This window comes from Otolemur garnettii, unplaced genomic scaffold (assembly GCF_000181295.1).
Source record: "Otolemur garnettii isolate 467f Iridium unplaced genomic scaffold, OtoGar3 scaffold00016, whole genome shotgun sequence".
Taxonomy (NCBI): domain Eukaryota; kingdom Metazoa; phylum Chordata; class Mammalia; order Primates; family Galagidae; genus Otolemur; species Otolemur garnettii.
In genome coordinates, this window is record NW_003852411.1 from 24730343 (window position 1) to 24755162 (window position 24820).

Below are 24820 nucleotides of genomic sequence, written 5' to 3' on the forward strand. Positions count from 1 at the left end.
CTTCCTTTCTTCCACTCTGTTAATCTTATTTACTCGCCACCTTAGGTGTACGTGGCTGGCGCCTTAGCCGGTTGAGCTGTAGGCGCCAAGCCTTGATAAATATTTAATAAATATTACTATCAAGATATTTCCCTAGTATAAAAAATATTTTAAGTGATGCTCTTAAGTATTTATGTGCTTTTTAACTGACTTTAATCCATAGGCCAGAAAATAATATTTACTGTACAAGGTAGGAACAGAGAATCTTAATACTGTTAGGACTACCTGAACATGTCTGAAATACAAGTTGGTTTTCTGTTACTTTTTTTCCCCTCATGTTTTAAAACCTAAATAACATTTCTTTAAAAGTAAAAATTTTCTCTTCTGAAAACTTAAAATTTAAAGAAAAATAAAAGACACTCCTGTGGCTAGGTAAGTACTACACAGAAATCTCAGGGAGTTATGTGCTAAACACAATCAAAAGCAGATGACGAGAGAATGTGGAAGGTTAACAAGGTGAGTATCCAAACAAAAGGGAAGAAATAATTTTTTGAACAATGCTTTCTTCTTTTTGCTCTATTTCCTGTACATCTACACTTCTATCCATACTAAAAATGAAAGAATATTAAGTTCATGAACTTGACATCGTGCACTTATGTTAGCAGCTGTATTCATGTAGATATGTGGCAGTATCTTGCTGAGTGGCATTCATTATTGTTGTTGAGTGTTTTTGAGTACCATGGTAAGAGTGTCAGAGCTTAAATTAGAGCAACCAACAAACATGCGTAAATTTCTTGTTAAATCTGGCAAGAGTAGAAGTGAAATCAGGGACATGTCAGCCCAAGTTTATGGAGATAATGCCATGAAGAAAATGGCAGTATACAAATGGATTAAATGTTTTCTAAGGGGAGAAAAGGGGTCACTGATAAAGAGAGGTCAGGACGGCCAGTAACAAGCAAAACTGAGGAAAAACCTTGCAAAAATTTGTCAAATTATGCATCAAAATCATTGGCTGACTGTAAGAAGCATAGTAGACCAAGTTAAACATTGATAGAGAAACAGGAAAATCTTAACTGAAAAACCCTGGCCAACAACTCATGGCTCTTACATGATGACAATGTACCAGCTCACACAGCTCAGTCTATGAGGGAGTATTTAACAAATAACTGTATTGGGACACTCTCCCTACTCACCTGATCTGGTCCCCCAAGGACTTTTTTCCTTTACTCAAAGGAAATATTAAGAAGATGACATTTTGATGACATTCAGGACATTAAGGTAACACGAGGATAGCTTTGATGGGTATTCCAGGAAAAAAGTTCCAAAATTGCTTTGTAGGGTAGACTAGGTGCTGGCATTGGTGCATAGCATCCCAAGAGGAGTACTTTGAAAGTGACCACAGTGATATTCAGCAATGAAGATGGAGCACTTTTTCTAGTAAGTCCATGAACTTAATTGTCAGACTTTGACATACCTAGCAGAGAGTTAATTTAATAAACATTGGCTGCCCTGGCTGGGTCCCACCTTCTTTCCTTCTACTTGGAGGATGATGAGTAGTTACAAGCAATACTTAGGGTTAAGTACATAAGTAATTTTGTAATCTTTCTATAATGCCAGAGGCCAATAAATTTCATATTATCTTAAAAAGCTCTAGTTAGAAAGAATTTGATTAAAAAACATTACCTATCAATGTTATCTCCCCTTTCTTAAAATTCTAACATAACAGTGTCCAAAATAGAAAGGTATCAGCAATCTAATGTACATTGTTTCTCACTGTGAATAGTATAGATTAAAATCCACATAAATTAAAGATTAATGTCTAATCTTCATGTAGGTTATTTGTAAAATGCTAAAAAATACATTTATAATATTCTGATTACTAGTTTTATAAAACCATTATTTACAAAGTGCTTCTTTAATCTATCATACAGAGATTATTGTTAATGTTACAGATGATATAAAAATATATTATATACCCTATTTGTATTTTACAACTTTTTTAAAAAAGACCAGAGTCTAATCTAAGTACTAGGCCAATTCTAAATTATTTTCCATTGCTGGCTATGTCACAGGCATCCCAAGCATCATTATCGACAAATATCAAACAAATTAAAGAATTAAAAATAAAAAGATAACATATTTGATAAGTCATTTTAATAGCTATTCCACAAAATTAAAGGCAATCATCATAACACCTGGATTTACCAGAGGCTACTAAATTAATAGCTTTATTTAGCAGAAAATATTTACCAGGTACAGAAAGACTGCATTCTTTCTTTGAACTGATTCATTGAAAACTGAGAGTAGTTTGGTAATTTAAAAGGCAGGAAAGCTCTTCTTACTTTTCCAGTCTATGAATACAAAAAGAGAAAAAGGCAAAACTGAGTAAACTGTATAAAATGACCTAACACTTTAAGAGGGTACAATTTTACACAGTGGGGAATACCACAGGACCCATCAAGGCGTGTTTATCTGCCTTATGGAGGAACCTCTCCTATGCCTATTTCCTCACCTTCAAAATAGAGATAATTAGCATCAGTCCTTACTAAAGGACACAAAGATGAGTGAGACAAAGTTCTAACATGTATTATAAGGTGCTATTCTTTCATGAAAGCTGGACAAAGCACTCTAATTAGATTTTCTTTAAAGAGTACATTTCACTAAAAAAAAAAAAAAAAAAAAAAAACTGGCCAAATCCAACATTAACCTCCCCCAAATTTGTAAGTATCTACTTCAATTGGCTTTATTTATACATACATATATAACATACATACGTAGAATGGATAGATAGATACAGGTTGCTATTGTTGTAAAATACTCTAAAAGAAGATACAGTCTGGGCGCTATGGCTCTTGCCTGTGAACCCAGCACTCTGGGAGGCCGAAGTGGGTGGACTGCCTGAGCTCAGGAGTTTAAGACCAGCCTGAGCAAGAGCAGGTCCACAAGTTCAAGACCAGCCTGAGCAAGAGCAGACCACATCTGTACTAAATATAGAAAACCTAGCTGGGCATCATTTCATGTGCCTGAAGTCCGAGCTACTCAGGAGGCTGAGGTAAGAAGATTGCTCAAGCCCAATGAAGTGAGCTATGATTCCATGGCATTCCACCCAGGGCAACAGAGATTCTGTCTTTAAAAAAAAAAAAAAATAGAAAAATAAAACAAGATACACAATTACATTTTAAATTTAGAAAAGAAGAAAGGTCAACACTTGACACACTGAAGTATAGAAATTCACCATCACTAGTTGCCTCAGAATCCTGATCAACAGAGAGTTCAAACAGCTTCAACCAACAAACGGGGATTAAGACATGCTCTCTCATTTGCCATATGCCTATACTACTAAATGACTATTTATGAATTAGTATAACTAATTAGTGTAACTGGCATAAATTTCTATGACTGATCAAGTAGTATAACTAATGAAAGCTATTTCATATAACATACTTACTACACAACTAGCCCATATAATTTTTCTATATATTCAGTGATGTTCCTATTCACTCTGAACCAACAATGGTGTAAACAAAATTAAATGCATAAACACTTCAAATTGCCTTCTTTAATAAGGGAGTAGTTTTTGTGCCAAAAGTGGATCACAGCAGGTCATACTATTTGAAAGTAGAGATCAACATAAACTTCTGCCATAATCTTCTAGTAGTGGTCAAAAACTTGCCAAGATATTTTGACGCATAATAAAACTGAAAAGAAAGAAACTGAATTCTTTTCCTCCTGAAAAATTCTAACCTGTATGTACTTTATGTTCTTTAAGATGATGAAAAGAAACTATTTAAATTTTAAGAGGATATACCTACAACAAAAAGCACCTTAAGGAAACAGGATAGTAAGACACTGGGAAAAATAAATACACAAAATAAAATTAAATTTGAACAAATCCTCCAGATTAGGACCTGTAAATCCACCCTTCCAATATAGTGGTTACAAACTGACAAGTTCTTTTTGACTAACCATTGGTACATTTTGAGTCCTTTTATTCTTTTGAAATGTTCCCCAACTTAAATTGGATGCAAATAAGCCAGGTGTGGTCCTTACAAACAGCAATTCTGCTGGTGCCTACTAAGTTTCCATAGCAACATGCACAGCTGGCAATGGCAAAGAGGTTGTACTGGCCTCAAATTGATTTAAAAAGTTTCAATACTCAGTGAGTGAAACAACAATTATAGTATCTTACTTAAGAAAAAATACAAAACAAAAAACCTATCTTTACTTGAAGTATTAAGCAAAATCAAGCAAAGTATCTTCTGCTATTCCAAAGTGGGTTTCAGCCTATTAACAGTAACTAATTTGTCTGTGAGAAGTTACAAGATGCTAATCACCAAACAGTAACTATTCTCTCATTAAATAAATATAAACTTTTAGGTGAATATTCCCTTTGGGTCACTTAATGTATGTAATAAATAACATCCAGGGAGATAAACAAAATAAAGTCGAATCTAAATAGTAGTAAAAAGTATGAATCTTTTCCTTAAATACATTTAATAGAACTGGTCCTTGGTTTTAATAAAAGGTATGTGTTTTTACAATATTGATTTTTGTTTTTTTGCAGTTTTTGGCAAGGGGCAGATTTGAACGCTCCACCTCCGGCATTTGGGGCCAGCACCCTACTCCTTGAGCCACAGGTGCCTTCCCACAGTATTGATTCTTAAAGGGCAGTATTTGGATCAATGTAAGTATCACCTGAGTCCTCACTAGAAATGCAAATTCTCAGGGTTCACTTCACACCTACTGAATCACACTCTCAGGGTAGAGGACCCAGCCATCTGGGTTTTAACAAATTCTCTAGAAGATTCTGAACCACTGATTTACAGTGTCAAATTCAGGAGACCAAAATATGAAATGAAAAATGCAATTTTTTTTTTTTTTGAGACAGAGTCTCAAGCTGTCACCCTTGGTATAGTGCTATGGCGTCACAACTCATAGCAACCCCAAACTCTTGGGCTTAAGCAATTCTCTTGCTGCAGCCTTCCAAGTAGCTGGGACTACAGGTGCCCCCACAACGCCCAACTATTTTGTTGTTGTTGTTGTCATTGCTATTTAGCAGGCTGGCTGAGTTTGAACCCACCAGTCCCAGTGCATGCAGCTGACACCCTAACCACTGAGCTACGGGCGCCAAGCCAAAAAATGTAATGTCTTCCCACTCCTTGGAACTAACTGAAGGCTAATGGCAAAATAAAATGTTAAACTTACTGATCTCCTGAATTGAGTTTGCAGGCTAGTATCTCACCAGAGATTAGCAGTGGTTCATTCTTCTACATATCAAGCACCATGAGAATATCAGGTATCTTTTCATGATTATTCAAGGAAAGAAGGGTTCTTGCACATAGGACACTAAATCCACTACTGTTCATGACCCATTACCAGTCACAATCCATTTCCAGTCACCCAGGTCTTCACATATGATTATAAACCTAATTAACCATGTTTTCCATTGTAAGAAAACAATTTCTTTCTTTCTAAGATATTATATGTGTAAGGATGAGTATGAAGTTTAAATTATAAACTGTAACATTCCTTACTATGTTTAAGAATTAAAAAAAACAACATATAAGCTGATAAGATACTGCTCTCATGTACTACAAAATACACCTTTCAGTTTTCCTTTAACTTCAATATATTCACAACTCCTTCCATATTTCTTTTCTTTCCATATTTTTAAGGGGTAGCACTTCAAAGAACAGCTAAATTAGTAATATTAAATTGACCAGAGATACACAGAGAGATTTAATGGAGAAGAGACACCGGGTAAATCAAACATGCCATATTTAAATTGATGAATTCAAAGAAACTGAATTAGTTTTTTGAATCTTATAATTAAAAACAAATCTCTAAATGCCTTCAATATTTTTTAAATTATATTTTAATTGAAGATGAGCCACAATTTGCCAAAAAAAAAAAAAATCAAAAATCCCCTGGAAATTCAAAGGTAAGTGTTTATTTACTTATTTTCAGGATTATTTTGTCATCTGTTTGATAAGAAATATGATGAAATTTATGCAAAAGTCAGAGTTTTGACTACATTCAAGGCAGGAAACAGAAAAGAATATGTTAAATACATTGAACTTATTTTCTTCTGCTTGCCTTTTTCTTCTTAAATTAGAAGATACTTGTATTGTGGGTACAAGGAACTTAAATTTTCAAGAAACATTTTTACTTAAAGATTAAATTCAAATCCCAATTTCTAAGTGTAATATATTTCCAGCATTTACCTTAGTCTTTTGGAAAAAGAAATAAAAAAAGAAATGAATCCTGGAGTCCACATGATTGTCTTGTTGGACATCAAAGCAGCAATGCAGCATGAATGGGAACCCGAGTCACAGGCCCCCTTGAACTCTGTTTTCTAAATGTCAGTTTTCTCTAGGGTCCATCCTCAGCCCACTTCTCACTATACCAATGACTGTCAAAGTACTGTCTTTGTGCCATTAGTGCTGATTCTGTCGACTGAGGTATTTGACAGAGAGGTACATACTAGCTATATATGCTGGCTGCCATTCCAACTCTCCCCACTTCAAGAAGAGCAGACACTTAGAAACCAACCTCAGCTCAAGGGAAGAGCCTGAATGATTAATCCCATCCCCCTAGCTAAGGACCTGCTCAAGACTAATTCTTTCTTTTTTTAAAGAGACAGAGTCTCACTTTATGACTCTCAGTACAGTGCCGTGGTGTCACACAGCTCACCGCAACCTCCAAGTCCTGGGTAGGCAATTCTCTTGCCTCAGCCTCCTGAGTAGCTGGGACTACAGGTGCCCGCAGTTTAGCCAGGGCCGGGTTTAAACCTGCCATCCTAGGTATATGGGGCCAGTGCCCTACTCACTGAGGGTGCCAATTAATTCTGAATAATGAAATCAAGGACAGAGTGTCTAGACTTTTATGGGATAGTTATTTTCAATTTTCATAGAGAACACTAAATGGTTGTTACTCTCCTTTCTCTGAACATGAGCAAGGAAGCATATTTCCCCAGCTGCTCCTGCCAAGCTATCTTGCAACAATGAGAGAAAGAACCTAAGGTCAAAGCAACACACAGAACACCACAGACAAAATAGAGCCCAGTCCTCTTGCCTCTGAAGCTTCTGGTCTCAAAATCATATTAGCCAAGCAAATTCCTTTGTATTTAAGCCAGTTTCAACCATCTGAAACTGAAAGCAACCTACCAATAACAAACATGTAAGTTTATAAGAATTAATTGGGTGTTGATAATTCAAAAGTAAGGTGTTATCAGAGTTTAATAAGTATTTTGTCAGTGTTCTGCTAGGAAAAGTGGCTGCCATACTCTGCCACAACTCTGCAAGACTCCAGGGGTGTACATTATGAACAAATTGGAATTTCCAAAATGTGGTATTGTTATTAGAATAGCACACAATCCACATTAAGTTATGGTTTTCAATTTCAACTCCTCTTTCCTTATCAAGTAAGTTTTGCTTATCAACTTAAGTCATAGACTCGCATATGTACACCAACATTTTTAGCCTGTAATTTTTCAAAAATCAAAGTTCATAAAATAAGTCATCAAAGGTCAGTCCTCGTATTTTACACTATAGTGCTTTGCATGCACAGCAGAACCTCCACAGTTGACCACCTCCCTACACTGACCACCTCCTTAAACTGACCTAATTTTCACAGACCAGGCATGCACCACATGCACTTATCAGTACAGCAGGCCTACTTCCTTATGTTGACCAGTTTGTTACAGTCCTTTGCGTGGTTAACTCACTGAGGTTCTACTATAATTGAAATATGCTGTATAAGCTATGGATATGAGTCTACTTTTTTTTTAATTTGGCTGAGGCTGGGTTTGAACCTGCCACTTTAGGCATATGGGGCTGGCGCCCTACTCCTTTGAGCCACAGGCGCCACCTGTGAGTCCACTTTTATCTATATCGAGTTACATACATATGTACATAGAAAAAGGAGTTGTAGGTTTACACCAAATGGTTAATATTTACTACATATGTTACTTTTTGTTTGTTTCAATCTTTCAAGGAAGATTTTTTTCAACTATAAAGTTAGGTTGCTTAGAAAGAGTATAAATCTGGATTCTTTCTAACCATCTCTCTATTTGGCCTGAATTTAAGTCTCACATTACCTAGGTTCTAAAAGATTAATTGGATTAACTTTCAAAATACTGCCCTTACTGAATCTTCACCAAAATTTATCTCCTTCAGTAGGGTAAATTCTTTGTCCAACTGATGACTTAACTGTATGTGAACTAAAGAAAACTTTCTAATTGCATTTTTTTTTTTTTTTGTGAGACAGAGCCTCAAGCTGTCCCCCTGGGTAGAGTGCCGTTGCATCACAGCTCACAGCAACCTCCAACTCCTGGGCTCAAGCGAGTCTCCTGCCTCCGCCTCCCAAATAGCTGGGACCACAGGCGCCCGCCACAACGCCCGACTATTTTTTGGTTGCAGCCATCATTGTTATTTGGCGGTCCGGGCTGGGGATTAATTGCATTTTTTTTTAAGATAAAATAAAACTTTTAGGGCTGAGCACAGTGGCTCATGCCTATAATCCCAACATTCTGGAAGGCCCAGGTGGGTGGATTACCTAAGCTTACAAATTCAACACCAGCCTGAGCTAGAGTGAGACTCTGTCTTTAAAAAATAACTGGGCATTATGGTGGGCACCTGTAGTGGCAGCTACTGGGGAGGCTGAGGTGAGAGGATCACTTGAGCCCAAGAGTTTGAAGTTGCTATAAGCTACGATGCCACAGCACTCTAAAAAGGGTAACAAAATGAGACACTGTCTCGAAAGAAAAAAAAAAAAACTCTTGAAGATTTTAAAATATTAAAGCAGCCACGACAGACCCTTTCTGAATTATTATTACTAGAAAACAGAATCTCCAGGACATGTTTCTTGTATAGGCTCTACTTATTTCAGATCATTCATCATGCAATTACAAAAGAAAATTTGCAATCACTGTTAATGGGTTCCTATTCTTCCTGGTCAAGAAAAGGGACTTCTATAACCCATTCAGACTACACTGGTTATGATAACACCAAGTAACTGACTCAGCAGGACGTTAAGAGAAATATCTTATTACAATTTTGACCTCTGCATCATGGTCATACTCAACCAAAAGTGATGACAGAAATTTCTAAAGCTTACCTTGGTGCTCCAAAGAATGAGGATGGAGAGTCTCCTAAGCATAAGGAATGGTTACCTACTATTAAAAATGGCATCAATAAATAGGGTAAATTTTAGTTAAATCAAATCAAGATCCTATCTTGAATTAGAATACAGTCTATGGCACCATTCCTCCTTCTTACGTAACAGATACCATAAAAGAGATTTTTTTAGATGGTAACAGAAAGGCAAGTCAAAAAAACATTATCTACTTTACCTGTGAGAAACCTCAATAGCTCTCCCTCCCTAGTCTAGAAAAGCACCAAGAAGGGACAAGGTAATAAACACCTGTGAGGACTTTCAGACATGAATTTGAAAGAAAACAAGGCAGACAGTACAACAGGCACGCCAGATCCCCAAGCCAGCAGCACACCTACAGGGTAGCCAGAATTCATTTTGCCCACTAAGAAGACAAAAGAGCATCTATAGTATTGTCATGCAAACAATCTTCCCCAAGGGTACCTTCCTAATGCCAAGGCCCTTTAATACAGTTCCTGTGGGTCTCGACCCACAGGTTGAGAACCGCTGGTTTAGGAAGTCAAATGAAGCTATTAAAATTCTCTGTGCTAAGCTTTAATATGCCAGTAAACTGATTTTATTTTGACCTTGGAAAACTTCTAAACAATATGGTAACATGCTATAAAAGAGAAGGCTACACTTAATATGAAAGAGAGAAGCACCTATCAAGCACCTGCCCCTACTCTGAAAAATTAAAAACTTAACATTTTTTTCTCCTTTATTATAGACTACTCCCCACAATCTCCTTTTACTTAGAGACCATCAAGATCCAGACATTTTACCATACTTCCTAAATCCATTCTTACAAATATTATCATTTGTTTGCCTAAAATAATCCCAATACTAAGGCAAAAACTAATAGGTAAAGAGTACAGCCATCAAAGAAAATAAAAAGTGAACAACTAATTATATCATAGACTCAGCTTGTGTAAACCACAACTGAACCTTTTCCAGGGTTTTCCCTAATGAAATAGTTTAAGCACCACTGTCCAAAATGATTAGATTTACAGTCAAACCTAACATAAAAGGCCATCTTTCTGGGTTCTTGTAAATAGCGAAGGATAAGAGTTTTAGGGCACAGAGAAATGTAAACAATGATCAATGCAACCCTTTCACTGTATTCATAAACAAGAAAATGAAGTGCAAGGTTGTATGATTTATTTAAGGACACTCTGAACGAATGGCACAGATGAAATTCAGATCTATTTTCTGATTCTTGGTTGAGATGAGTGTTCTTCACATTGATGTTCCCCTTCAAAAATGCATATTTTCCAACAATTTTATAAAGTGACTTTCAAAAAAGTAATCGATGTTATGCCAATATTTTTAAGTATAATGAGCACGAGTAATTATTCAAAAAATAATGGCATGATAAATGTTCATACATTCACTCATACTCAACAAATAATTTTGAGAGATTATTACTGTATTGCTCACTAGGGCCAGAAAGATGAATCAGATGATTCTAATCTTGAGAAGCTTTAGTCAGGGAGACTGAAAACCTAGAGCAAATATTAGAAATTTATAAAAGTTAAGTAAAGTGCTTAATTAAGAAATGTGCTTACTTTTTTTTTGAGACAGAGCCTCAAGCTGTCGCCCTGGGTAGGGTGCTATGGCATCACAGCTCACAGCAACCTCCAACTCCTGCGCTTAAGCAATTCTCTTGCCTCACTCTCCCAAGTAGCTGGGACTATAGGCAACCGCCACAATGCCTGGCTATTTTTTGGTTGTACTTGTCATTGTTGTTTGGCAGGCCTGGGCTAGATTCGAACCTGCCAGCTCTGGTGTATGTGGCTGGTGCCTTGGCCACTTGAGCTACAGGCACCGAGCCAAGAAATGTGCTTACTTTTGATAAATGGGTACAAGCATATGCATTCCATGCAATTTTTCTTCTTCTTCTTCTTCTTTTTTTTTTGAAACAGAGTCTCACTATGTCACCCTTGGTAGAGTGTTGTGGCGTCACAGCTTGCAGCAACCTCAAACTCTTGGGTTTAAGCAATTCTTTTGTCTCAGTTTTTCAAGTAGCTGGGACTACAGGCACCCACCACAACACCTGGCTATTTTTTGTTACAGTTGTCATCGTTGTTTCAGCTGGCCTGGGCTGGGTTTGAACCTGCCAACCTTGGTGTATGTAGCTGGTGACGTAAACAGCTACAGGTGCCAAGTCCATTCCATGCAATTTTAAAGGTTTCTTATTCATGTAAAAAATCTACATACAATTACATTTTATAGGATAAAGTTTATTCTAAAGAAAACAGACTAAATGCTTAAATTATATAACATAATTTGGAATTCTGGAAACTCCCTTAAAGTCTCTTCCACATCTAAGACACTATAATTCTTTGTTATTATCATTTATCTACATGAAAACCTAAATTTATAATTCAACTAATTTACCAAATATTTTAATGTTTTTATATTACAATGGGGTCACAAAAACTGTCTAAAGAGAACAGAACACAAGCTAGTCAACAAATCAAACATCTAGACCGCATGTTTTCCATTTGAGTTTGTGTTCCACTAGCCAAATATAGAACAAGGTAAAAATTAGGGTAACTCATAATACCCAAGTCAGTGAAAGATAGGAATTTCAAATTATGATAATCTGGTGTGATCTTTACATCACCATAAAACAAAAATTAATTTCCATAAAACATGTCAGCTCACATTAAGCCATCAAGTTAATACGCCCTCTCAGCACTGATAGTACCACAGGAATATACAGCAAGCTCATTCAAGTGTGCCTTTACAGCCTTTGCAAGTTCTGTTCCTTCAGCTCAGGAAGCTTCTGTCTGGGTGGCTTCTTTTCATTATTTCAGTCTCTCAATGCCACATCCTCAGAGAGATCCTCTTACTATCCAATCTAAAAAACATTATCCCTCTCAAGTCACTATTTTGTCACCTGTATGTACATCTCATCATTTTAAAACCTGTTTGTGTGTTTGGTTTCTGCCTATCCCCACTAGAAGGTAAGCTTCCTGAGCACAGTCACTTTGTTAACCTTGTTCAACACATTGCAGTTCAATACAATTGTTAGTACATTGTAGAATCTGGTAGGTGCTCAAAAAATCTCCTGAATGAATGAATGAATAGTGCCCCAAAAGTCAATACATATTAAAGCAAGGCTATAAGGATATGAGACTTAAGTCCACAACAAAACTGTTTCAAAGAAACTAGTTCTAAAAAAGAAAGAAATATATGCTTAGCGCACTCACCCCCTCACACAGTATCTAAAAGTTTAAAAACAAAAATACCCAAAGCACAAAATCACCTCCATAGTTCATTACCTCCTTACATTGACCACCTCCTTAAGTTGACCTAATTTCCACAGACCAGACATGCACCACATGTACCTATCAGCACAGTAGGCCTAGTTTGTTACAGTCCCTTGGGTGGTCAACTTACAGAGGTCCCACTGTACTTTTTTAAAGTTAGGGCCCTAAGGGACAAAGAATAGCTTCTGGTTTGCAATGTGCTTGGCCATTTAAAAAGCACCATGTTCTATTTTTTTATTATTAATATGTCTATAACATTTCTTGAAGATTAGAATAGGTTCTCAGAAACAAATTTAGAACTGTCTTCCAATTAATAGATATGAAAATCTAAGAACATTTTGAGTAGAAATTCTTGATTCAAATAAAAATCAACATTAGCATTTAGGACCTTAGTAAATAGGAAGCAGCCTATAAGTAGACTCAAGAAAGAAATTCAACCATTCCAAATCACATCCTACAGACTTGACTATATCTCTTATCTTTGCAGTAAGACTAATCATGTTAGGAGTCCTGTAGAGATTCCAGCTTCTCTTTGAAAAATTCTGAAGTCAATACCACTGTTTGCCATGGTGAGTAAGATATATCATCTATCTGTAAATTAAGCATTTACTGGCTCGGCGCCTGTGGCTCAAGCGGTTAAGGCGCCAGGCACATACACCTAAGGTGGCGGGTTCAAATCCAGCCTGGACCCACCAAACAACAATAATGGCTGCAACCAAAAAATACCCAGGCGTTGTGGCGGGCGCCTGTGGTCCGAGCTACTTGGGAGGCTGAGGCAGGGGACTCGCTTGAGCCCAGGAGTTGGAGGTTGCTGTGAGCAGTGAAGCCATGGCACTCTACCCAGGGGCTCAGCTTGAGGCTCTGTCTCAAAAAAAAAAAAAAAAAAATAAGCATTTACTATGTACCAAGGACTTTAACATGTGTTATGGTAGCAAATTCAGTTTTTATTTGTTCAAAAAGATTACTTCATCTTTATTATTACATAAAAGTATAGGTGAATAAAAATGTTGGCAGTTATTTTCTTCCAATAAACAATATTTTATATTGTTTTTAGGTTTCTACTGTTGTTATTGGGTACTCTGAATGTGGCTGTGTCATAGACAATAATCTGTTTTCTCTATTAAGATATTCTCTTTATATCTGATTAGCTACAATTTCACTATGTCTAAGTATAGAATTTTTTTTGCACTAGATTGTTTATCACAGCTCAATTTACAATTACCAAGTAGGCATAGAATTTTTATGTGTTCCACTTGGTGATACTGTGCTTCCTAAAGCTGAGAATTCATGCCTTTTATCAATTTTAGAAAACTCTCACTCAGTATATATTTGAACTGGTAACAGCTGAGAGCTATCCCCATTCTCTCTAGAACTCCAATTAGATTCATTTTATTCTACTCTCCTTGTCTCTTAACTCCTTTTTCTGTTTTTCATCTTTACTAGTACTACATATGGTCACTTTCCTGAGATCTATACTAATTCATTCCTCAAAACATACCTAAATCTACTGCTGAATTTGTCCATTCAGTTTCTAAACTTCAATGACTGCTTTTTCCTTTATAGAAATTGTTTGTCAAACCTGTCTTGTCATTTTTAGTTTGAGTCTATGTTTTTAACCTTTTAGTATTTTTAATTAATTCAATTAATAGATCTGGTAATTCCAATAATCTTAAGTCCTTATGGCGGGGAGGGGGGAGACGTCTACCTCTACTGTTACTTCTACTTTATTATTTGGTCACAATTTTTCCAACCTTACCTTTTATTATTCCTTTACAATCCAGTCAAATGGATTACTCACATGTTCATGATTTTTTGTATCCGTCCTCTCTCTTTTCCTTTGTTCCACATGTTCTTGCAATTGGCAATCCCCATAAATATTCAGATTCCACCCTATCCCTCAAAATCTAGCTTCACTGTCACTTCCTCCATAAAGCCTACTCTACATAACCTTCTTGGGAAGAGTATCTGTCCAATTCAACTCTGCAACTTCCTGAAAACCTAAGACAGTGCCTTGCCTGAAGAAAAAATAGCAACTAAAATAATGAACACTTGCCCAAGATACTAGAGAAGAAATTAAACTCTTATAAGGAAGACTGAGCTTGAATTCTGGTATCCCCTCTAATTTTGAAGTTTTATGATTTTATAAAACCTTTGTTAAATTAGTCTTAAGATATACGTAAAGTACACAGCACTGTTTGTGCTTTAATACAGTAGCAGACACTGTGCTAGACAGTGTTAAATGTGGTTGGTGCTTTTTTTTTTTTTTTTTTAGACAGAGTCTCACTCTGTTGCTGGCTAGACTACAGTGCCTTCATCACAGCTCACTGCAACCTCAAACTCTTCTAGGCTCCAGTGATCCTCTTGCCTCAGCTTCACCCAGCTAATTTTTCTATTTTCTTGTAGAAACAGGGTCTTACTCCTGCTCAGGCTGGAACTCCTAACCTCAAGTAATACTCATCCTCGCAGAGTGCCTGGATTGCAGGTATGAGCCACCTAGTCCAACCATCCCCCTTTAATCCTAACAAAACCCTATAAAGGAACCATTATTTTACAGATGAGGAAAAGGAGAGTGAGGCAAACTATCCTAATAGGAATGCTCTACACATGGCAGAATCAAGCCACAAACTTGATCTTTTAACTTCAAGCCTACTGATCTTGTGAGGTCTGACAATTAAGTTCAAGAAGCCTCCACTGTGTGCTTAGGCTGGCAACACCATACAAACAACTCAATAAGGTTTGATAACCTCAGTGTATCAGTGTCCCACAGCTGTTTTTATGTCCACGTGTGGCAGTGTCTTGCTGAATGGGGTTCATTATTGTTGTTGAGTGTTCTTTAGTGCCATTGCAAGAATGTTGGAGCTTGAATTAGAGCAAGGCACAAACCTTTGTAAATTTCTTGTTAAATTTGGCAAGAGTGAAAGTGAAATCAGCGACATGTTAGTCCAAGTTTATGGGGATAATGCCATGGTAAAAATGACAGTTCACAAATGGACTAAATGTTTTCCTGAGTGGGAGAGAAAGAACACTCATGAAAATAGGTCAAAGCCAATAACAAGCAGAACTGATGAAAACACTGCAAAAATTCATCCAACTATGGGTAAAAATCACTGGCTGACTATGAGAAGCATGGCAGACCAAGTAAACATTGATAGAAAAGCAGTAAGGAAAATCTTAACTGAAAAATCTTGGCATAAGAAAGGTATATACAAAAGGCATTCCAAAGGAGCTCACCAATGAACAAAAGTAAAAGGAGTCGAAGTTTGCCAAGACCGTTTGGAGAGGTGAGACGATATTTTGGGCCACGTTATTATCACTAGTGATGAAACACCCATGTGTTTCACCCACTTTAATGCTTTATTTCATGGTGAACAATGTTTCACCATGGGTGAAACACCCATGTTTCATCACCAAGTGATGAAAACACCATCGGTATTTCATCACCATGAAACAAAGCATTAAAGTGGGTGCACAATGAGAGTCGACCAATTCTCTATGACCAAAATAGTTCCATCACTCCGAATCAAGAGTCAAAACGATGTTGTTAACCTTTTTTTGGTATCAGAGGATTATTCATTTTGAATCTGTACCAAATGGACAAATAGTTAACTCAGTTTACTACCTGGAAGTGCTGAAAAGGCTGAGTGAAAAAGACGAAAATGACCTGAACGTTTTGCCAACAGCTCATGGCTCCTCCATCACAACAATGCATGGGCTCACACAGCACTGTCTGTGGGGGCATTTTTAGCCAGCAAACAAATAACTGTATCAGAACGCCTTTCCTACTAGCCTGTTCTGGTCCCCAGTGACTTTTGTCTTTACCAGAATTTAAAGAAACATTGAAAGGAAGACATTTTAGTGGCACGCAGGACATCAAGGGTAATATGATGACAGCTCTGATGACCATTCCAGAGAAAGAGTTCCAAAATTGTTTTAAAGGGTAGATTAGGCATTGGCAGTCACTGGTGCATAAATTCTCTAGGGGAGTACTTCAAAGATGACCACAGTAATTCAGCAAAGAGGTATGTAGCACTTTTTCTAGGACTTATTGGCAAATTTAATTGACAGACCTCCTATACCAACTAACAGCTGCCAACTGATTTAAAATAGAATTTAATTTCCACATCCAAGTAAACACAGAAAAATATGTTGAAAATATCAAACATGAATGAATCAAGTAAGTATACACAGCAATAACCACAAGTTATTCTTTTATACTTCAACAAAAAAATGCTTTTCAACAAAGCAAAACAACTTATCTACTCAGAAAGTTCAGTTCAATTCAACAAACATTTACTGTGAAAGGCACTAACAGAATTCTAAAAATAAAAGGCTAAGAGTAATATGTAAATTTTTGTATAATACATTGTATAATACAGAGTTCATGGTGGCACGAAGGAAGATTTTATAAGACTAAAACATCAAGCAATTCCCCATTTTCCATTAATGTTGGGGGGCGCCTAACACAGGCACACGTGAACCCTTTCCCTTCTCCTCCCCCTCTCCTAAGGAAAAGGTACAAAGGATCTGGTTAGCACCACCCACAAAAGTTAGAGCCAAATCCAGGCAAGCTGTGGAATTTGCCCCCTCACTATGGCCTCATATAAAAGGGGTCTCTAACTGCCCTTGGGTATAGATGCCACCTTTGCAAGAGGGTCATCCTTCCCTTTCGATAAACCTGGCCATGGCTTGCCCCTTTCAATTAAAAAGCTTCTTTTAAGGAAAAAAGATATAATCTAATATTGACAAAATTCACAAAATATTGAGATAAAAATAAAAAAATCTTCATAAGGCAGTGTTTTATGGGAGCAAGGTTTCCTACTTTTGCGTCCAGATCAGAACACAGACAGGCAAAGACTGCCTATGTTGAAATCTATCAGTTAGTTCGATAACTGTTTACTAGTTATCCAAAGATTAATCTATTTATTGAAAAGATTTTTGGACCATTCACAGTGGAAATGTAAGTAGCCCCTCACTAAACAAACTCCCATGATCCCTAAATAATCATTTCCCTTAACTATTTGACCTTTTGTGTTGTTCCCCAGAAATGGGGATTTTCTGCAAAGCTGATAGATGTAAAGGCCACCCACCCCAAGCAGACTTCCTGAGGACTCAACCATATTCCCACCACCACCACCACCACTACAACTCACCACCAACTCACAAAGCCCCTCCTTGGTTACACCACAACCTGCCTCAAGGGACATGGCCCCCCCTTTAGCCCACCATATCTCTTAGTGGTAAAGATGATTTGAGGCAGCTTCTTCCACTCTCCTGTTAAGGCAAAGAACCCCAACTCTATAAAATAATGTAAAGAGGTTTATTTTGAGCCAAGAATGAAGACCATGTCCCAGAGCCATGTCCAAGAAGCCTTGAGCAAGTGGTTTCACTGCCTGGGTTACAGTTTGGTTTCATACATTTTAGGGAGAAAGGAATTACACATAAAGCTGTAAATCAACACATAGAAGGCATACATTGGTTTGCCCTGAAAAGACAGGCCATCTAAAGGAGGAGGTCAGGGGGAAATTACATGTTATAGGTGAATTTAAAGATTCTTTGATTCGTAATTAGTTTTAAAAAATGAAGCCTAAAGGTTTGGAATGTTTTAAGTTAAGATAAGGAGGTCTGTTAATCAGAGACAAGCCAAGGATATACACACTCAGTACACTGACTCATGAGGTCTGTCGGGTAAACTGAGGGCCTGCAAGTGTAGTTCGAGGTTTGTCTTGCATATCCTTAGGCCTGCTTAATGACTTTCAAAGGATAGCTCCAAGAAAGGAAGGGGGCATGAGGAGGCATGTTTGATCTCCCATCTCATGACCAGCAACCTAGCTTTAGAGTATTTGGGGGGTCCCCTTAGCCAAGAAGGGGTGCATTCAGCCAGCTGGGGAGGTGCTTAAGATTTTAATTTAGTTCACACTCCCAAGACATGAGTCATATGAAAATTACTTTTTTCTTTGGCAAACTTAGTTGCCTCAGTAACTGGACTTCGGGCAAAATCCCCTTGTGGTTTTGACAACAGGAAGAGCAAAATGAGTACAGTAGGATATTTTCAAATAGCTGAAAAATAAACTAAAAATTGATTTTAAGTCTTAACCATTATTATACTATCAAATAACAATGGAAAAAGTACAATACACATCCCAAGTTTAGCATGACAATTAAGTTCAAGATGGCAAGCCCTCACTACATAAAAGCCAAGCCAGCAGGAGATGCAGGGTGCTATACCAGAGAACAAACACAGCTGAAGGGGCCCGGCCTGGTGAGGTAGCTCATGCCTATAGTCCTAGCATTCTGAGAGGTCAAAGATGGAGAATTCCTTTGAACTCAGGAGTTCCAGACCAACCTAAACAAGAGGGAGACCCTATCTCTACTAAAAATGGAAAACTTAGTTGGGCACCAGGGTAGGTAACTATAGTCCCACCTATCTGAGAGTTTGAGGCAGGAGGATCACTTGAGCCTAAGAATTTGAGATTGCAGTGAGCACCCTGCACTGTAGCCAGGGTGACAGAGTGAGACTGTCTCAAAACAAAAAACAAAAAAACAGGTGAAGCCCAGAGAACTGGCCTTCTACACTTCTCATTCTACTACTGAGAACACCTTTGTGATTTTTAAATAACTGACCAAACTGCAAAATGAAAAAGTTTCTGTAAATACTCCCTGTGGTGCTTTTCAGATTAGAAACATCCAAGTAATTTTCAGTTAAGACAAAAAATAAAAATTTGGACATTAGCTTTAAGAAATACACTATTTAGAGCAGATACAAAGTTGAATCACTAAGGAAATAAAAATTACCCTCAGTAGACAACACTGTCCCAAACCCACACAAGCTTTTTTTTTTTTTTTTGAGACAGTCTCTCTTTGTTGCCCTTGGCAGAGTGGCGTCACAGCTTACAGTGACTTCAAACTCTTGGGCTTAAGCAATTCTCTTGCCTCAGCCTCCCTCCTAGCTGGGACTACAGGTGCCTGCTATTTTTAGAGGAGGGGTCTTGCTCTGGCTCAGGCTGTTCTCAAACTTGTGAAGCTCAGGCAATCCACTTGCCTCGGCCTCCCACCATACAAGCTTATCTAACACCCTCTTTTCTATGCTGCCTTTTCCTCTTCAATTCTGATTACTAGAAGGCTCATCCACATTCAGCAGACCAATCTTTCTGTTATGTAAACAATTCCTAAAACTTTAAATCCCAAACAGCATAATTACATCCCAGCTACTGAAAGGCATTCTTGAATTTAAAATCTCTACTAGATAGGTTCTTCACTTTGCCAAGTAAATCAGCTTAATATGTCCACGATGATTAACTGTGGAATTGTTGTACTAATATCTTTCATTTGTCCAATACTCAGTTCTCTAAGTCTTTAAGAAGTTCTGATATTCTTCAACTTAATAACTACCACTTATTGCATCCTTACTGTGGTCCAACACTTGTTCTAAGCATTTTGCATACATAAGTCTCGAAGAAGCCCAATTTATAGACTGAGGAAACAAAAATACAGAGAGGTGAGGGATCAGGAATCAAACCCAGACAGTCTGGTTCTAGGACTCCATTTTTAACCCTTGCTTCCTAAAAGCTGGTAAACACTGCATCTACTTCACCTATTTAAGATTTTATGATCTGAGATCATACATATTCTCAAGGTTTTATTTATTTTGTGGTTTTTCTTCTTTTGTTTTTCTGAGAATAAGAAAAACAAACTAGTAAGTTTGCAAAAATCAGTATCCTTTCTGACAATACATTATTTTTTATAGTCCATCATAGGGCCTATACATAGTTGTTCCTCAAAAATTACTGATTGTGGCTCGGCGCCTGTGGCTCAAGTGGCTAAGGCACCAGCCATATACACCTAAGGTGGCGGGTTCGAATCCAGCCTGGGCCCGCCAAAACAACAATGACGGCTGCAACCAAAAAATAGCCGGGCATTGTGGCGGGCACCTGTGGTCCCAGCTACTTGGGAGGCTGAGGCAGGAGACTCGCTTGAGCCCAGGAGTTGGAGGTTGCTGTGAGCTGTGATGCCATAGCACTCTACCCAGGGGGAAAGCTTGAGGCTCTGTCTCAAAAAAAAAAAAAAAATTACTGATTGAATGAGGGCCTAAAACATCAAAAATTCTTATAATAATCTAGATTGAAATGTTTCAAATATTTTGTCTTTCCAGCCCTTAAACATCCTTTTTCTGGGCTTTTCTTTAATGCCAGAATGGACAAATTTCATATATTAGAAACTTAAATCCCAAATTCAGTGCAGTTTTTGGGAGGTAACTGGGGTTAAAGTTATCAGAGTAGGGCCCCAGAAGGGAAACAGGAAGAGAGACCTGAGCTGGCACAAATACTTTGCCCCCTCACTCTGTGTTACCCTCTGCCATGCTTTGACACTGTAAGAACCAGATGTTGGCACCATGTTTTGGTCTTCTCAGTCTCCAGAACCATAAGAAATAAACATCCTTCCTTTATAAATTATTCACTCTGTTACAGAAACCAAAAACAGATTAAGATAAAACTACATTCAGCACATAGATATCACTTTGATACCAGAGCAGAAAAATATTTTCCGTTTCAAATAACCTTTCTCCTCCTAACATTAGGTTCTCAACCTTCCTAATGCCACAGCCTCGACCCACAGGTTGAAAGCTGCTGATCTAGAACTAGTCTTTTGACCATAGTACATCAATCTGTTATCTTCAAATAATAAGTGGCCAAGATTTCTTTTAAATTCTCTTTAGTAATAGCTTGAAAACATCATCCTACAAGTATAAACAGGATTCTTTCCCTAAACACTTTATTTTAATCTTTCACAGATTAAATGCAATTCCTCTACCATTTTTCCTTATTCAGATAAACAGGCATTTTGCTACTGGGATACCACTCCCAAGTAAACACTTTATGTACATTTTAAGGAAGACCGGTGTATAAATGGACCTCTGGAGAACTGTATAACATTTCTTCATCTAAACCAGACTCAAATTAAGACTAAACACTCTACCCTCCATCCTGTGAGGGGTGTAATCTTAAACCAGTTAGGGTATTTAAGTTTGTTGGAATGAGGGTGGGAGCAACAAGACACTATTTCTGTGAGTGCCTCTGAAATCAGGGTTTGCTTTAGTGTCACCTGGCACTTTAAAAGCTCCTACTAGAAGTGAGTGCCATGTGTTCCTACTTTATGCTCCAACACAGCATAGGAACAAGTAGTACATGTGGACACATAATAAATGCCTTTGCATGAGAACTGCTCGAAATCTAAGCTGATAGTTTAGCACAATTAACTTCAGGAGAAGGGTTGGAAAGAATGAAAAGCTTTTTTTTTATGCTTAGTGAAGACAGAAAAGAAAAAAAAACAAAGGATGAGACCATTGAAAATCCATGAAAGGAAACTACCTCAGAGAAAAGGGAAGAGAGGTCAAAGGATCACAAAGTCTAAATTAAAATAACTTCAAAGAAAAGAAAAGAAAAGAAATATTGGTTTATAACACACCTTGACCCTCACCTTTAAACAAAATAAGGGGCATGTAAAAACCTAATGTTTACTATCTTTTTAAAGGTAACTGTCAGAGTACCATTTATTCCTTTAAGTAATTCTGGCTGACGCTGACAGATTGACTGACTGTAGAAATTGTTTTGTTGAAAGCCTGACATATTCACTAATGGGAAGTGTTCAGAGTTATTTTTCCACATTCTTTGAATGCACAGGCTAGCTATAAAAACAAACATCTGAGAAAAAAAAACATAACCTTAAAAAATAAATCAAGGTCAAAAACCAAGCACATCACATCCATTTTCACAAAACTAACAGAAGAAAGCTTTATTGTTTCTGATATCACACAATACAATACAACTGTATTTATAACCAATTGTAAATACAAATTGGTTATAAATACAACTTGAGTTAGAATTCTTAACCTACATTTTCAAAAAGTTTCCACTACTCACCACTTTTTTCTCACTGTAGACAAGCACACCTGCTTATACCATCTTCCACTTAGTTCATCCACCATCTCCCAACTCCCATTAATATCTGCTCCCTTTGAAACATTTAGGGTACAGGTTCCTCTACCAAATCCATGTTTTTCCCCTGCTCTAAGTATTATCTCTTCTCACCTTTAAAGTGACCCTCAACTAGGGTGACCAGACGTCCCAATTTTTAACACTATGTCTCACATCCACGGTGTTTTTTAAAAGTCCCGATTTTTGGAAAGAATGCACCAACAGGTAGGAGAACAGGAAGGGAATATATGGTTTTCGGCTGCCATGTGGCTATTTCGCCAGGATATGAGTTTTACACTATTTTTGTTAATTTTATAATGTTAAACTGTAATAATAACAAATAATTGTTGAGAAGTGATTATCAAGAACTGCTTATCAAAGTTTGCATTGTTGTCAGCCCCCCCCAATGGTGTCCCGCTTTACCAGTGTTAAAATCTAGTCACCTTACCCTCAACTCTTATAACTAAATTATCAAGTATTTCTACATTTATCTGTGTTGCAAGGGTAGATCACCCATTATTTCCTTAACTCTGGTATATATCTGTCACTTGGGGCACAGCATCCATCCATAAGAAAAAGAAATGGTTCTTTTTCATAAACCTACAGTTGATAACTTAGAACAGCTATTGTCTGCATCTGAGGGCAGAAGTCAGTTACATTATACCATATTTATAAAACAAAAGACTAAATTTCTTTGCTAATATTAAATCTTTTTAATTCATGTTTCAATAAGCATTATATCTCATCAGTTAACATTTGTTATGTACCACTACATGCCTGGGAAGTATTCCCCATATAATGTGTGCTTGTCAATAATAAATTTTAGCAGGCTTATGACAAAAGGACCATGTTCCATTACAGTCAGAGAAAACAGAAGAACCTAGGGATATCAATCTTGTTCCAACAGCATCTGAATACCTTTAACATGCATAATTATGTATTCTCTTTGATTTACTTGTTAACAGTTAAATTAAGAAAAACTTTTAAGTTATCATCCTGTTTGTAAAGTGCTTTACTTAAAATCAGAATCACACTCAAAGATACAAATATGTACCCATGTGAAACAGAGGTCTTGAAAACTAAATCTAGGCTTAAAATTACTTTAAATTCCATGACTACAGAAAGACAAATGAAGGAAGGTAGCAAAATAAAGTCTGCAGAACATCAGACTGAATTAAAGCAAAACCTCTAAGTCAGCAGGTCTTTTTATTTTAGGAGACATTTCAGGACAGGTAAAATTTGAGTTCCCAATCTGAATAGATTCAATTCCACTTCAGGAACTAGCTGATTTTACCTGATCTTTAGTTCCTAAACTGTGTCAAATGATAAACATAACATTATCTTCATCTGTGAGTCCTAAACATATTATGCTATAACCCTAAGATTTCCTGAAAATAAAATTTACGGACCAGTGATGGATACCCAGAGTCTACAGAAAGGACAGATTCCAGTCATTTAACCACTATTTATGAACTGCCTACCATGTGTTAGGTGCCAGAGATACTGCAGTGAATAAAAGAGACAAGGTCCCATCTTTCTTGGGAGTTTTCAGTCTCATCACAGAAATATCATGACAAATTATGATAAATGCCATAAAGTAAAGAACAGACTAGTATGGGACCGCGTATCAAGAAGCAGTTTTTCTGTGGAAACCGTCTTTGTGTTGAGATGTGAAGAATGAAATGGGAATTGACTAGCAGAGAGAGATGTGGAAGGTCAGAGCCTGGTACCTGTGAGAATATGAACAAAGGTCTGGGTGGTTCAAGTATAGAGAGGGAGAATAAGAGGGAGGACCAGAGAAGTAGGCCGGCGAATGTTAGTCTTTATCCTAAGAACAGTGGGAAACAATTTTAAGAAGGGCAGGGGAATGGCATGATTGGATTTGTATTTTCAAAAGATAGCCTACCTTAGCATCAATGTAGAAAACAAATTAAAGAAAGGTTATGGAGGGTTACTACTGTGCTACAAGCCTGGGATAGCAGAGAACATGGATCTGGGAGGTATAAGTGAGGGAAAGAAGGTGTTGGGGATGCTTCCTAGGTCTCTGGCTTGGACAACTGGAATGAATAAGATGATGCTATTCGCTGAAACGCAGGGCACTTGAAGATGGCATTAGCAAATACTAACCGAGGCCGTGGGAATAAATATACTTGGTTGTAGAATGAAAAGAAATGGAAGCCTAACTGAGCCTTCATGAACTCGGATACCTAAGAACAAAGGAAACAAAGCAGAATTACTACAGACATAAGAGGAAAAGCAAGAGAACACGATTTCACAGCTCCCGGGGAGGGAAGGTTTTAAGAAAGAGACAGCGGCCAAGAGTGTCAAATACTGTCGGAAGGTCAGGTAAGAAAAGGTCTGAGAAAATGACCACTCGACTTCATACCTGGAAATCACTGGTGATCTTAACAAGAAAATTTCCAAGAATGGGGAATGATTCCA

At 37.4% G+C, this 24820-nt stretch overlaps 1 protein-coding gene across 1 annotated transcript in view; it reads right to left on the minus strand.

The window, feature by feature from the left end:
- The window catches only part of POU2F1 (POU class 2 homeobox 1), a 177214-nt gene that overhangs the window by 97889 nt on the left and 54505 nt on the right, over window positions 1-24820 (minus strand). The window lies entirely within an intron of this gene.